General features: G+C 51.3%; 1 long non-coding RNA gene across 1 annotated transcript in view; it reads left to right on the top strand.

Annotated features, from left to right (window-relative positions):
• The first annotated feature begins 1,156 nt into the window (after window positions 1–1,156).
• Window positions 1,157–12,598, top strand: part of LOC142583170 (uncharacterized) — a 44,654-nt gene continuing 33,212 nt past the window's right edge. Inside the window, exon 1 of the long non-coding RNA XR_012828561.1 lies at window positions 1,157–1,230. This is a non-coding gene — a long non-coding RNA (uncharacterized LOC142583170). The remainder of the gene's footprint in view (window positions 1,231–12,598) is intronic.

Below are 12,598 nucleotides of genomic sequence, written 5' to 3'. Positions count from 1 at the left end.
GCGGCATGCGAGCTGATGGCTATGGCCGAAATCACTGAAAAACGAAAAGACAAAGGAAATATCGACCGTTGTGGCCTCTCTTCCCGAGGCTTCATTACTCAAGCATCTTAATAGGCGATATAGACTGACCCAGTTATTACTACTTGATTGATCCAGTAATTGTGTAGTTGACATTCCCGCAAATATTGCGGCACACAAAAACATTTATAACATGAAAAACACCTTTAATGGTTTGGTAGAGCGGCTCGCTGTTGCGCTAACTGCTTCGTCACTGATGGACACGCACATGTCGTTCCTGTTTCCTCGTACTTTGGAACGCGATCAGCTGTACAAAACCCGAATAAAACGCGGCGGATGCCTGAATTATCGTCTTACGTTGACGCAGTATGAAAGCAAGGTAATAAAATCATTGGTGTAGTATTACGTTTCATGTACGTATGGTTATCGGATGGTTTGGTTTGATTGTCAAAGTTGAGCACCAACAACTTTGTGCTCTTACTTCTGTGCTCTTGATCATATGTGTATTCTAAGCTTGTACTTTCTATGTTGTTATTTTCATTTCTTCGCTTTATTCTGTTAAGCCGCATAGTAAAGGAACATCGCTCCCTATTTGAACAGTTCCTCGTCGTTATACTGATACTCAGGTTGCAGATGCAATTAAAGAGCTCATGCTGTGTTTGTACGTGATGACGAAAGCAAACTTTCCGTTGGACTGTCTTGAGAATCAGAATTTCTTTATTACGGATACAACACTGCGTCACTTATAAAAATGCGTGAAGATTTCATGTATTCGTCTGCGTCAGATAGCAAGGAAGAACAAACTCAATATTATTTACCAACAAAAATTTTCAGAAGTTGATAGAAGACTGTGCTAAACAGCCTAATAGTGGTGGGCCATACCGAATTCCAGAACTAGCAGTTAAAATTATCTAGGTTCTTCTGGGCTATACGAACACAGCAGATGCTTTATGCACTGCGCAAGCAAACACTATGAGACAAGCAACGGTTTTATCGTACATCGTTAGCATGGGACGTGAACTGAGAGCGACATTTATGGTTTAAAGTAATCAAATTTGATATCGACACAGTTATTAGTCTGGCAAGTTATTTACATGTGGACCAATAACTGATGTGATTATTTTTCGTTCTTACTTCGCAGGCCGACGACTAAGGAACCATCGCTCAAGCAGGAGCTTACTAGAATCGGCAAGAAAAAGCTGACAAGTTCCGGTGAGTACTTATAAATGAGTGGTGTTCTGTTGTCTCTTGGCTTCCTGTTATCACTGTGGTAATAAACTTCGCAGGATATCGCTTATCAGCGAGGACATGCTTAACGGTGGTTGTAGATACATGAGCATTCTAAGTGCGCACACGCGTCTTGATTATACTCTGATGCTGCATATATTGAGTGTATTCTTCCGAAGATTCGGCCCAATATTTTGATTGACAATGTTTGGCGGACGTCACTGTTGTTTGGTAGTCTACAAGGGACAGCTTGTTGCTTGATAAAGCTACGAAACAGGAAAAGTGAGCGTTGTGAGAAGCACTAGTCTTTTTTAATTCTTTTTCTTCACTATATATGCTTTGCTAACAATCCACGGCATTTATGTTCATTCGAAACGACGAATGCGTCGTGTAACAACTCATCAGCAGTAGTTCCCAGCACCGTACTCCTCACTCGTAGCGACTATGAAGGCGCACTTCACGTGAGGAGTCGTAAATACACCGTGTATATAGCATATATACTATACAAAGCCAGAGTTCAGTAAACTGTTCTTCCGGCACCAAACCGCGAAGCGTTTGAAAAGCGTAGCGACAACACGAACCGATTCGCCACGCAGTACCAGTCGTCCTTCCATTCGGGGTGGCTCATGGGCGCGCGATCGCTTCGGCACAGAGAAAAGCGGGGGGTTCCGGCGCCAGGCCAGCGGCGTCCCGTTTCACCGGCCGTCAAGCCTTGCCTCGACTCTTCCAATCTCGCTGGCTCGGCAGGCAAGGTTTCCACATGCGCCCGCGGTGGGGTTACCCCGCGCATACGGCGAGCCGTTCCAATTAACTCACGCGCGTGCGTGCGTGTGTATTCGGAGCGCCGCGCCGCGTTTATACGCCGAACTCGCCCGGCGCTCCCTTCCGCGAGAGGCTCAACTCCGCGCGTTAGGCTCCGATAGGAATCGCTCCGGCGGCAAACGCCACACGCACGCAGAGACGAGCACGCTCCCTTCCTACATAACAGCCCGAGGCGCAGTTCCCTCGTTCGTGAGCCACAACTGCATGCAGCGCTGCCGCCGACGCCCGAACGCGGTGCCGGAGGTAGAGCGGCGGAGGCAGTATAGAAGCGGCGAGGTGGGGGAGGCAAAGATAGCGGGGCGGGTGGAAGTTTTAGCCTTATGAAGTAAGTCCGTAAGCCCGTGGATTGCGGAGCCTTTAGCGGCGGTTAAGGCCCTGACAGGCCGCAAATCCGCGCCCTTCGGGGAGCTGCGCTTCGCTTCCTTCGTTCGTTGGCCGGGAGGAGAGAGAGATTGCGGGGCCGGGCGTGGCTTCGACCTCGGGCTTCGATGTAGCGCGCGCGCGCGTCGGCGGCGGTCCATATAGCCGCGTCGGGGATGGGCGAGCTTTCTGCAGTTTGCTCCCGCTCTATCTCTCCTCGTCTTTAGCTCCTCCGCGCCAACCACACGCGCGCGCTCCCGGCGCGTTTGGTCGACTCGGACCCGGCGCCCCTTCCTGCGCATAGCTCTTCGCTGTATGGTACTACTGCCGCGTGTAGCTGTATAGCGGCGGAGTGCTCCCTCCCTGGATCAGCGTCGCGTGGCGAGGACACACCGTGTTGGGTCAGAAACTGGCGCGCGAGGCTGGTGGGGGTCAGGAGAAAGTCTGGTCCGCGCTTGATTACGAGTTCCAGGACGATTCGTCCGCGAGGCCCGTGCTCTTCAGAGCGTGAAGCCGGTTTCCTTGGATGCTCTCTCCCGCGCGCTGGACTTCCGAAGGACCGTGGCGTCCGCTGCGCTGGACAGCTGCGTGGCATGTACACTACACACAGCTCGGGGGCACGCCGCAAGCCTTCCACGCGGGGCTGCCTTTTACTGTTGTTGTACTGTTTACCGCTGACTCGTGTGGACGCACGCCCTTTTGAGCGCGGTCGTTTGAGCTCCCGCTGGCCCTTTTTGTGAGCAAATGGGCCGCTGTTTTTAGCGAAATCTCGCAGGACTGGAAGTATAGGGAGACGTCTTGGCGGCTGTATAAGTTCAATTAGGGAACTTCAACCTGTATGTGTGTGCGAAATAACGAATCGTGAGAGGCATACAGAAAAAAAAATGTGCTGTTCGACGTTTCAACCACAACGAGATAGAAACGTTGTTTCTTTCTCATTGGTTATTGCCGAAAAAGAAATAAATTTTGTGGATACAGTTATTATTGTTGCTACCGAAGCCTTGCGCGACCAGCTATTATAGGTACAGGCTCATATCTCTTTATATATAGTTTTGCGGCTGTGGTTGACCTCAGCATCTCAGAATGGCGAACCAGCGCTGCTGCTCACGTTTGCGTCTCCGGTATATAACTCGTTGTACTGTGAATTTTCGTGCGTGTACAGACTGCGGCTAAAACTTTTTTTAAACGTGAAGCCGTTGCGAAGAAAATACCAACCCTAACTTTGTGTCGGTTACATCTACGAATGCGAAAAAAAAAAAAAGAACTGCTTGGTTCTTACGTTTATTCAAAAAACCACATAACTATATACCTTCGAACGGGCCTATATATTTTGTTTCCTGCGCCGAAAATTCTAATGCACTAATTTCCTCGGCGCCAACACTTACAAACTCATTCCGTTTGACCTAAGCATTGTAAAAAATGAAGGGATACGGAAAGTCCGCGTCGCCTAAAAAGTGTTTCTTTTTTTTTTTTCATCCACAATTCATGTCACCATTCCTCAAGATAAATTCATAATTAAATAATTTTATACCTACGCCATCACTGGAACATTTTGGGAAAGAACTGCATCAGAGGATAAACCGGAAGTTATAGCGCGGTCTGCATCCCCCAAATCCTTCTCTCCTCAAACTGATTAGCGACGAAATTCGAGAAAGTAAAACGCTGCGACGACATGCCTGCAGCTGGTCTCGTTATCCCGTGTGTCACGTCTCTCCCGTTCACATTCTCGCGTCGCCATTGTTGCCTGCATATAATGTACACACAGTCGCGCGCTCGCACGACCTTATACTTGCGTTTCACGGCTCCGCGCGGGTCGCCAGCCGGTGCCGACGTAATGCGGAGAAGCGCGAAACGGAATGAAGACGAATGCGTAGCTTCCCTAACTGACACGGCTCACACACACACACACACCTTCAGCCGCCTCCTCGTCCTCTTCCCCAATCTCTCTTACTCGGGCGACTGTGACAATGAAAAACGCGAGCGCTCCGAGGGCGCCACTCGCTCCCGCGTTTCGACGGAGCCAAGTGGCGGAGGCGCCGCCGCCGACGACGACGCGAGAGCGAAAACAAGACAACAGGGACCGCGCTCTGTTTTCGGTCGGCACTGCGCGCTCGGAACAAAGCATCAGCGGGCGTTGGGGAGTGCCGTCGGGTGTTGGACGAAGAGGGTGGCGGTGGCAACGGGTCTCGCTCTCTCGCTACAACACACGCAGGCAGTGCAGGCAGGCAGGCCGGGAAGAGGGATGGGATGCGAGAGAAAAAAAGCCGTGCACAACAGCCAGGAGTCGGAATAAAATATGACGCTCGCCGCGTTGTTCAGGAAGAAAAATGGAAGAACGCGGCAGAGCGGCGCTTCTTCGTTCGCGGCAGCCGTTTTGCTTACGCCTGTCTTTTTCTTGTTTACTTTAGAAGTTTTTTTTCTTTTTGTGCACGGGGTGGCGCTGAATTCGGGGGAGTGTTGGACCCATTGGAAAGAGGCCGCTGTTTCAGAGCGCCGCACTCTATAGACTGTATAGTCTCTCGGAGAGGAAACGTCTGCGTGGGTGTTGTGCACTCTACATATACGCACCGGCCGCCTCTTCGCACTTCTGCGGCGTCGGCAGTCCGAGAGGAACCCTCGCTCGCTCACCCGTCGGTTGCTGTTCGACTCGCTTTCCAGAAGTTCGCGGGTTTGTGCAGTGCTTGTGTAAAACGCGCTTGCCGGGTTGAAACTGCGAATGGACGGTTTTTGGTGCATGCGGTGTATAGTTGTATTGTCTTGTGCGTTTTTCTTTTTTTTTTTTACGCATCGTGCTAGGAAGCCCGATTGATTGCGTTCATCTTATTAAAGTGCGCGCCCAGCGCATGTTTCAACGTCGCTGCTCTCGTTATAGGGGAATGAATGATAGCTAAGGGTCGGGTGCGCCGGCATATCGCTTAGAAGGAAAGCCGGACAATTTATATGTGCACAGAGCGTCAGATACCTGCGCGACTGTCCTGCAGTGCTATAGAAGCGAGGAGTGGCTTGCTGTCCGAGAGATAATGCTCTCTCACTGGGCACAGAACGTGGAAGATGTTGATGCAAGGCGAGGTGACGTTACACATTGAATGTCTTATTCCAACTAAGCAGCGGTTCTGTGCATGTCGAGGCACGTGTGAACAAATTTCGTGCGCAGTTTGTTCACATGTGCCTGGGCGTAAGCGACAGGACGGATATAGTGCAACGAAATGAACAGCTTGTCTATATATACGAGACAGCACGAATGCCTCTCCCTTTCCTTGCCCTTCCCTTTCGGTCTCACGCATGCCGCCTGCTAAACACCACATGGCGGGCGCGTCCGCCTTCGCAATTTGCCGCTGCACGCGGACTCGTTCGAAATCTCAATTTTGCGCCGTTCCCGCTCAAAAGAGTGGTCGGCCTGCCGGTGGCCGAGCAACCGCAAATTATTCCTCGAATTTTCTGCCCTGCAGCTCCTCCGCCGTCGAGAGGGAAAGCTCGCCTTTCGCCGTGCCTCTCGACTGCATGTATTTACTTTTCGGTCACCTTTTTGGCCAACAGGAAACAGGTACGTATATAGGCTGCACTGTGCACTCTTAGCGAACTCGAGGGTGAGCAGGAACCTATAGTGTGCGGAAGAAAAAAAAAAAAACGTCGACACCGCGGTGGAAGGTAAACTGAGTAAGAACGTGAAGCTGGGGGTGAGGTGAGGGGGGTGAGCAGCACCTTGGCGTTCGTAACCTCGCTCATGGCTGCGGCTGCGGCGGCGAAGTCAGCGCGCGGCGGTCGTGCCAGCCTCCCCGTGCACCTGAGCGTCGTCCCCTTGAGCCAACCTGGCCCGCCGCTGACTCCCCGGCCTGGTGCATGTAGCTTTTGTTTCTTGGCTTTGGTTTCCCAGCCCGAGAGAACGCTCGCCAAGGACGTCGGTGGGAGGAGCGGCGGCGACGGCGGCTGCCACGCTGCTTGCAAGCCAGACGCACGCACGCAGGCAGGCACGAACGCGCGCTCGCGCGCTTTGGAAAATGCCGCGCGACGGCGGGCGGCGCGGCAGGATGGCGCAGCTCACGCTCGCTCGCCCGCTGCGTTTTCGCGAAGGACAGTGTCACGAGGCGGTATCGGCGCCCGTCGACTTAGTGCTTTCTGAGAACGAAAGAGGACAGATAGAAAAAAAAAAAACTGATTCTTGTCGCCGGCGAGCGCTATAGCATATCGGCGAAGCGTTGCGACGGGACGAAGGAATTCGTCCGGCTGTGTGCTGTCGGTTACAAGCTGCAATAATGTATACAGAAAACTGTGCGAGTAGGTTTGGACGCATAATTGTAGGTGGTGCAAGACACGCCGAACGAAGAACGCGGGTTTGAGCATTTCTTTCTTTTTTATGCCAGGTCTTGTTCATCGTCCTGTGAATTAGAATTGTGCTTGAATATTGCGCGACCGCTTTGTAATTAATTCGCTTCATGCGCCAGTGCATACGTTCCGCGGAAGCGCCCGCGGAGATCGGTGATCATGCATGCTGCGCGCGTGATCGCTTGTTCGGAGTATGCTGGGCATGTATGCTAAAGCCTGTCACTTGATTTTAATAAGAGCACGAGTTATGGACTCTCGATCGGCTTTGAGTATTACAGACGTGTCCGTCATGTGCTTAGCCTCTTCCTTCTGTCGTCGTCGTCGCCCATCATTGGCCGATTTCTTCCCTCCTTCCGCCGAAGTAGGTGCCTATAAAATATGTACTTCGGGCCTTCCATCTCTGCATGCATTGTCTTGCCGATGACGTTTCCCTCTTTTTCTGCCGGACTGCCCGTCGAGGCACATCTCACGTGAAAGATCTTTAGCGCTTACCGTTAGTATCGCGAGATTACAGGCTACTCCGCTCGAAGATGCAACTGTACCGGACGGATTTGTAGTGCGCCTCGTGTCAACTTAAGCCACTCCGAATATCCGGCGATTGTGAAGAGCTATGCTTTGTCGTTTTTCTTTTATTACTTCTTCACGTTTTGTATCTCCGGTGTACCGGCATTGCCGTATGCATCTTAGCTCTCCGTGCGAAGACTGCGACAACGCAATGAGCAATACGACGCAATGCTGCAGTGAAAGGCTTCGTGAAAGCTAAGGAAGTTATTATTATTTACTTATTTTTACACGTGTACCGTCGTTCACGTAACCGAATATGTCAGATGCACTGCAACATCTGCAGCAAGTCACATTCGTCGCCAGCGGGTGGCCGCGAGGATCAGCTAAGAGCAAAAAATAAGATGAACTTCATTATCATTTTGTACCTTTCGCAGTCTGCACTATCGTCTGCACTGGCCCTTTGGATCGCGTCTTTAGCAACGTATCGAAAGAGATGATTCGCTCGCGAAGTGCAAGGTATTCCCTGCGGCCCCCTGCAACCGAGCCGGGGCGGGCTGAGCATCTATACCCAAGCGCGCATTAAAGAAGGCGGAGGACTTGAAACGTGCGTAGAGAATCCGCCCGGGTGAAAAACGGGCTTCGCCGGCGACCAAGGTGCGGTGAGGAAAAGCGCCTCCTCCTTCGAAACCGGCAGTCTCCCGCCGGCAGGAAGCCGCTGCGACCGGCGGCGGCGGCCTTGCTGCTTCGATGCGCTTCAGGGTTGAGCGCCAGCGCACCCCGCGCACCAGCCGTCGCCACGCCAGGAGAGGAAGTTGGCAATTCGCGCCTTGTGTTTCGCCCGCAGCGGTGCCCTTTGTTCGCGCTTGTGTGGTCTCTCTCTCTCTCTCTCTCTCTCTCTGCTGTAACCTGGCGAACGCTTGGTTCACTTGTGGATGCGCAGATGTTCTGTTTGAGATTCCTTTAAAGAGTGTTCATTGCTTCCTGCGCTCTCTCTCTCTCTCTCTCTCTCTCTCTCTCTCTCATTTTCTTACGTCCGCGTTTCACTATACAAGCTTGTTGTATCCTGTCCGAAAGGCCCCTGCCATCTCGACAATTAAATAAATAATAATAACAACAATAATAATAATAATAATAATAATAATAATAATAATAATAATAATAATAATAATAATAATAATTTTACTTAGCGCTTCTCGTAAATAATTTATGGTTAAGGCTGCCAAAGCCTCATAGGGGTTGTGCGGCAGCGCTCGGGAGGCTGCAGTATAGCCGTGCTAGATTGTGAGAGGTTCCGATTTATTCCATTTATTGCAGTGTGTCTTCTCTTGTTTGCTTGGTGTTTGTAGGCGTTCTGTGTTTTGCTACGCTTTCTGGATGTGAGGTCGCTTTTGAGTAGCCAAACTTCCAATATTCCGGAAGTTAGTAAATAGCAGGAACAAAATCTGTCTGATAGCAAAGCTTTTGAGACCATGAGCTTGCACATCGGAGCAAAACGTGATCTCTTAGGCGGTGCTGAACGCTAACATTCCAGAACGTCCGCATTTCCCCAGTGAGCTCCAACATCTGTCCCTATGTCGCGCTTGTTATTCTTTTCGCCACTTTCGCCATCTCCCGGTACAGAATATCCAACCAGGCCCAGTCCTGGCGAACCTCCGTGTTTTTTTGTTTTGTTTTGTTTTTCTATATATATCTCTCTCCTCTTCTCTCCCTCGCGGGCAATTGAGCGCGGAGGAGAAATAGACGTTCTTCATTGGGTGCTGGAGATGGTTGCCTGGCTAAGCATACGCCTAGCATCCTGTTCCACAGTACGCAGGTACACAACATGCACTAGTAGTAAGTAGTAAGCGCAAGCACACGGTAACAAGCATCTATAGAGAATTTGCTTCTGGTAAGTATCTCGGAGGTAGACTAACGGTGCCTTCGCTGCGCGCAAAGCAGTATATAGCAGCTCCGCTTCAAGGTTCGAGAACATGTTGCAGCTCCGAAGAGTCCGCCACGTAAATTTAAAGCAGACTTGAGTTCTGCTGGCTGCAAGGCGCGTGCAGACGCACGAAACATGATGCAAGTCGCCCCGTGTACATTCCATACACTATGCAGTGCTGCTCTCATCAAGTGCACTCTGTGTAAAAGAGTTGTTTGTGCATATAGGCGACGTTTAAATGTGGTGATCGGTGTCAACGGGAGGAAGATGCGTTATAAATGGTCGAATTTAGTGTGCAATGCAATAAACCGACACATAGTGACACTTCGGAACGTAGCTCTGCCAGGGGATCATATATATATTCGGGCTGGCAAGTGAATATAGCTCTCGTGAAATAGACACAAATAAGCGGCGTTGCTTGCCGAAGAATAGCCTAATAAACGAGTCAAATATTTCAACCCGGGAATCTACTCAGAAATAAGGCATATTTGAATTGAAAATCCATTTTGTACATTGTATTCACACTTGTCTGGCGCGGTTGACGTTCCCGAAATCGTTGAGAAGGGACCACAGACACAAACAAAAATGAAGGAGGGCGTAATCATTAATTACAGAGCTACCTTGCGGTGACTGTAACGATGACAATCATTTTTAGATCAGCCTTCTCGTTTGGGACAAGACCTAAATGAATGCTCCGGAGTTTAATCCTCCCTGAAATGTTGTATTAGGTTAGTGATGCGATCAGCCTTTGATAGACTGGAGAAATAGTCCACCATCAGAACATTCTAGATCAGTGCTCCCAAGGTATAACTCCGCGCAGAAAGCTTCATTTGCGCTCGACAAATTCCTAAGGTCTACAGGCCCTATAGTTGGAACGCCGCCCGCTACCGCCTCCGGATTATGTGTGTGTTTTATTTTGTTTCGTGCTCCTCTCTGTTCCTCTTCCGATCTACTTGCCTATTCCCCCGTGCCGAGTAGCTACGCAGAAATACCTCTGGTTAACTTCCCTGCATTTAAATATATGTATACCCCCTCACGCGACGTGTGTGAGGGGGTATACGACGTTCGTCAAAGTGTGTTGAATATTTTCTATCATATATAGACTATTTACAAAGACGAAAAATATCATGGACCATATATGACTTTATGCGTCATAGGTGTGCTAAGCGACACGAGTATTATTACAACTTATAAAATCGACCGGCCTCAGCGACCGATTGTAGGCGGGGTAAGCCGGTGGGCACCCAGGTGTTCGCACTCCTGATGTTCCCCTCCCTCCCTCTTTTTGTTGCGATAGAAATCATATGGACACTCCATGAGCATTTCTGCGCATCGCCGTCGCCGTGATGTTCCCTATAAAGTCCAAGGGTGATAAAATCGTCGCCGCGCGTCATGTGCTGTATATATGTGTGAGCGAAGGCGTGCGAGGCTGAGCCGGCGATCGCTTTAGCGATCGCGGCTCACTCTCACGCCCGCAAGTGAGGAGGAAGCGCGCCGTCATCCGTCGCGCGCAATGATCCCGGGGGATGGGAGCGAAGGGGGGGGGGATGCGTTCTACTCTGCAGGCGGCTGTATCTTGAAAGCCACCTGCGACAGGGACAGAGTCCGGCCTGTGATGTTATTGGGGCCGGATCACTCCAGAAAAAGGGAGAAGCAGCACGCGGAAGCACAAACACACATCAGACTTGCATTGACGCACATAACACAGATAACGGCACACACACGTGATCGTTCCCCAATATGCCTCATAGACGACATGCAGCTATATCTATGGATCGGTGGATTATAATTGGCATACAGTTCCGGCGGAAGCGCGTGTCGCCGTGTCGGAGACCTTGTCGAACCGATATCGGCCGGCCGGGTCGGACCGCCTCGCGGGGCTCAGGTGGCCCTGCGCAACAGTCGATAGCCGGGAGCCTCGGCGTGCCCGGTTTCCCTCCGGCGGGGTATGCGCTCGGGAGCCCACGGCCGCAGTCACCGGGTCGCGTCCACAGCTGGCGGGATGCCCTGTTGCCGCTCACCCGAACGCTCGATCGCCCCGGTTCAGGACCGCCAGCCCTCCTGGACCAGTTGCCCAGCGGAAGAGCGGGGCGAGGTAACCTCCCAGCGGGCGACAGCGCTGACTCGGGTACGGCGTAGTGGCGCGGGCGGCGATAGCTCCTATGGGTCAGACGCCCAGCGAGGAAGCTGTTTTCGGTCGAACCCGAACCTCGCGCGCTGCTCACTCCACGGGGCCACGGGCCACACTCTCGCGCCACGCTTTTTGAGGCGCCACTGCCGACGCTCTAAAGCGGTGTCGACGATGATGATTGCTCTCTTCGCCACCGCACGGCGCACTCTCATCATATGTTTATGCTTCCAACTCTTGCGTACCATATATTATCACAAGGCCGCGCTTTGTTTTCGCGGCTTAGTTCGCGTTGGGATGCGAGATGCAGCACGAAAGTCAATTCGATCGGGGCTGCTGCCGCGCTTCCTCGCTCCAGCGGTTTGACAGCTAGTTTACGAGATCATCGAGTGAGATGTGTTCACATTTGCGTGTGCGCTCGTGACACCACGCTTGTTAATTTAGTTAGTACGCCTATGTTTGCAAATTTATACGGCTGATAAAACTACTATCCTTAGTCCGCATAGCTAACTGTCCGCTAATCTGTTATTGCATTCGATGCTTCGCCTTTCGGGTGAAACTGCTACTTTTCTTTTTCTTTTCATCCCTTAACCAACTTTCCGCAGCGTAAAGTAGCAAACCGGACGCACGCCTGGTTGACCTCCCCTATCTTTTTCTGCTTTCTAGCTCCTCTGCCGCCCTTTATTCATTTCCTCCCTCAACTTTTGCATCACCAAGTTCAATTTTGTTGTTGCCCGCTCTTTCGTGTTCTCTGGCGCTGCTTCCTGCTTGCTCTTCATGACGGGACGGCGCCTCCGCAGCCACCGTCCACACCCGCCTCCCTTAAAACAACAGTCGCCCTCTCGCCCTTTTCTTTTTTTCTTTAAATCGTTGGCGCCTTGCGCAAGCTACGGTAGTTAAGCGCCAGGTGTGTTTCGCGTGTGCGGAACGGCGCGCTTTATAAGCTCAACTTCGGTGGAACAACGACCGTGATGCATTTATTGCGGTGCGGATTATTCACTGCGCTCCTTCGTGTCTACTTGGCCAGAAGGCGCAGATTTTATTGCCGATGGGGCACGCCGAGTTTTACGAGTTAGGTACATTCGGACGGTTATTGCGTGATAATGTGCAATCTCGCACGTTATTCAGCGGTCGGACAGTGAACACGTATGGATCAAGGTAAAAAAAAAAAAAGAAGCAATTAGGCTTGAAGTACACCCATTACAAAAGAAGCGACAAAGAGATGACGACAACGATAGCTTCGCTTTCCATCTGCCTGCCCTTCCGCTGTACTGCTGAAACTTTCGCACAGTTTC

The sequence above is a fragment of the Dermacentor variabilis genome, chromosome 5 (assembly GCF_050947875.1).
Source record: "Dermacentor variabilis isolate Ectoservices chromosome 5, ASM5094787v1, whole genome shotgun sequence".
NCBI classification, from domain to species: Eukaryota; Metazoa; Arthropoda; class Arachnida; order Ixodida; family Ixodidae; genus Dermacentor; species Dermacentor variabilis.
This window is presented reverse-complemented; position numbering and strand designations above follow the sequence as displayed.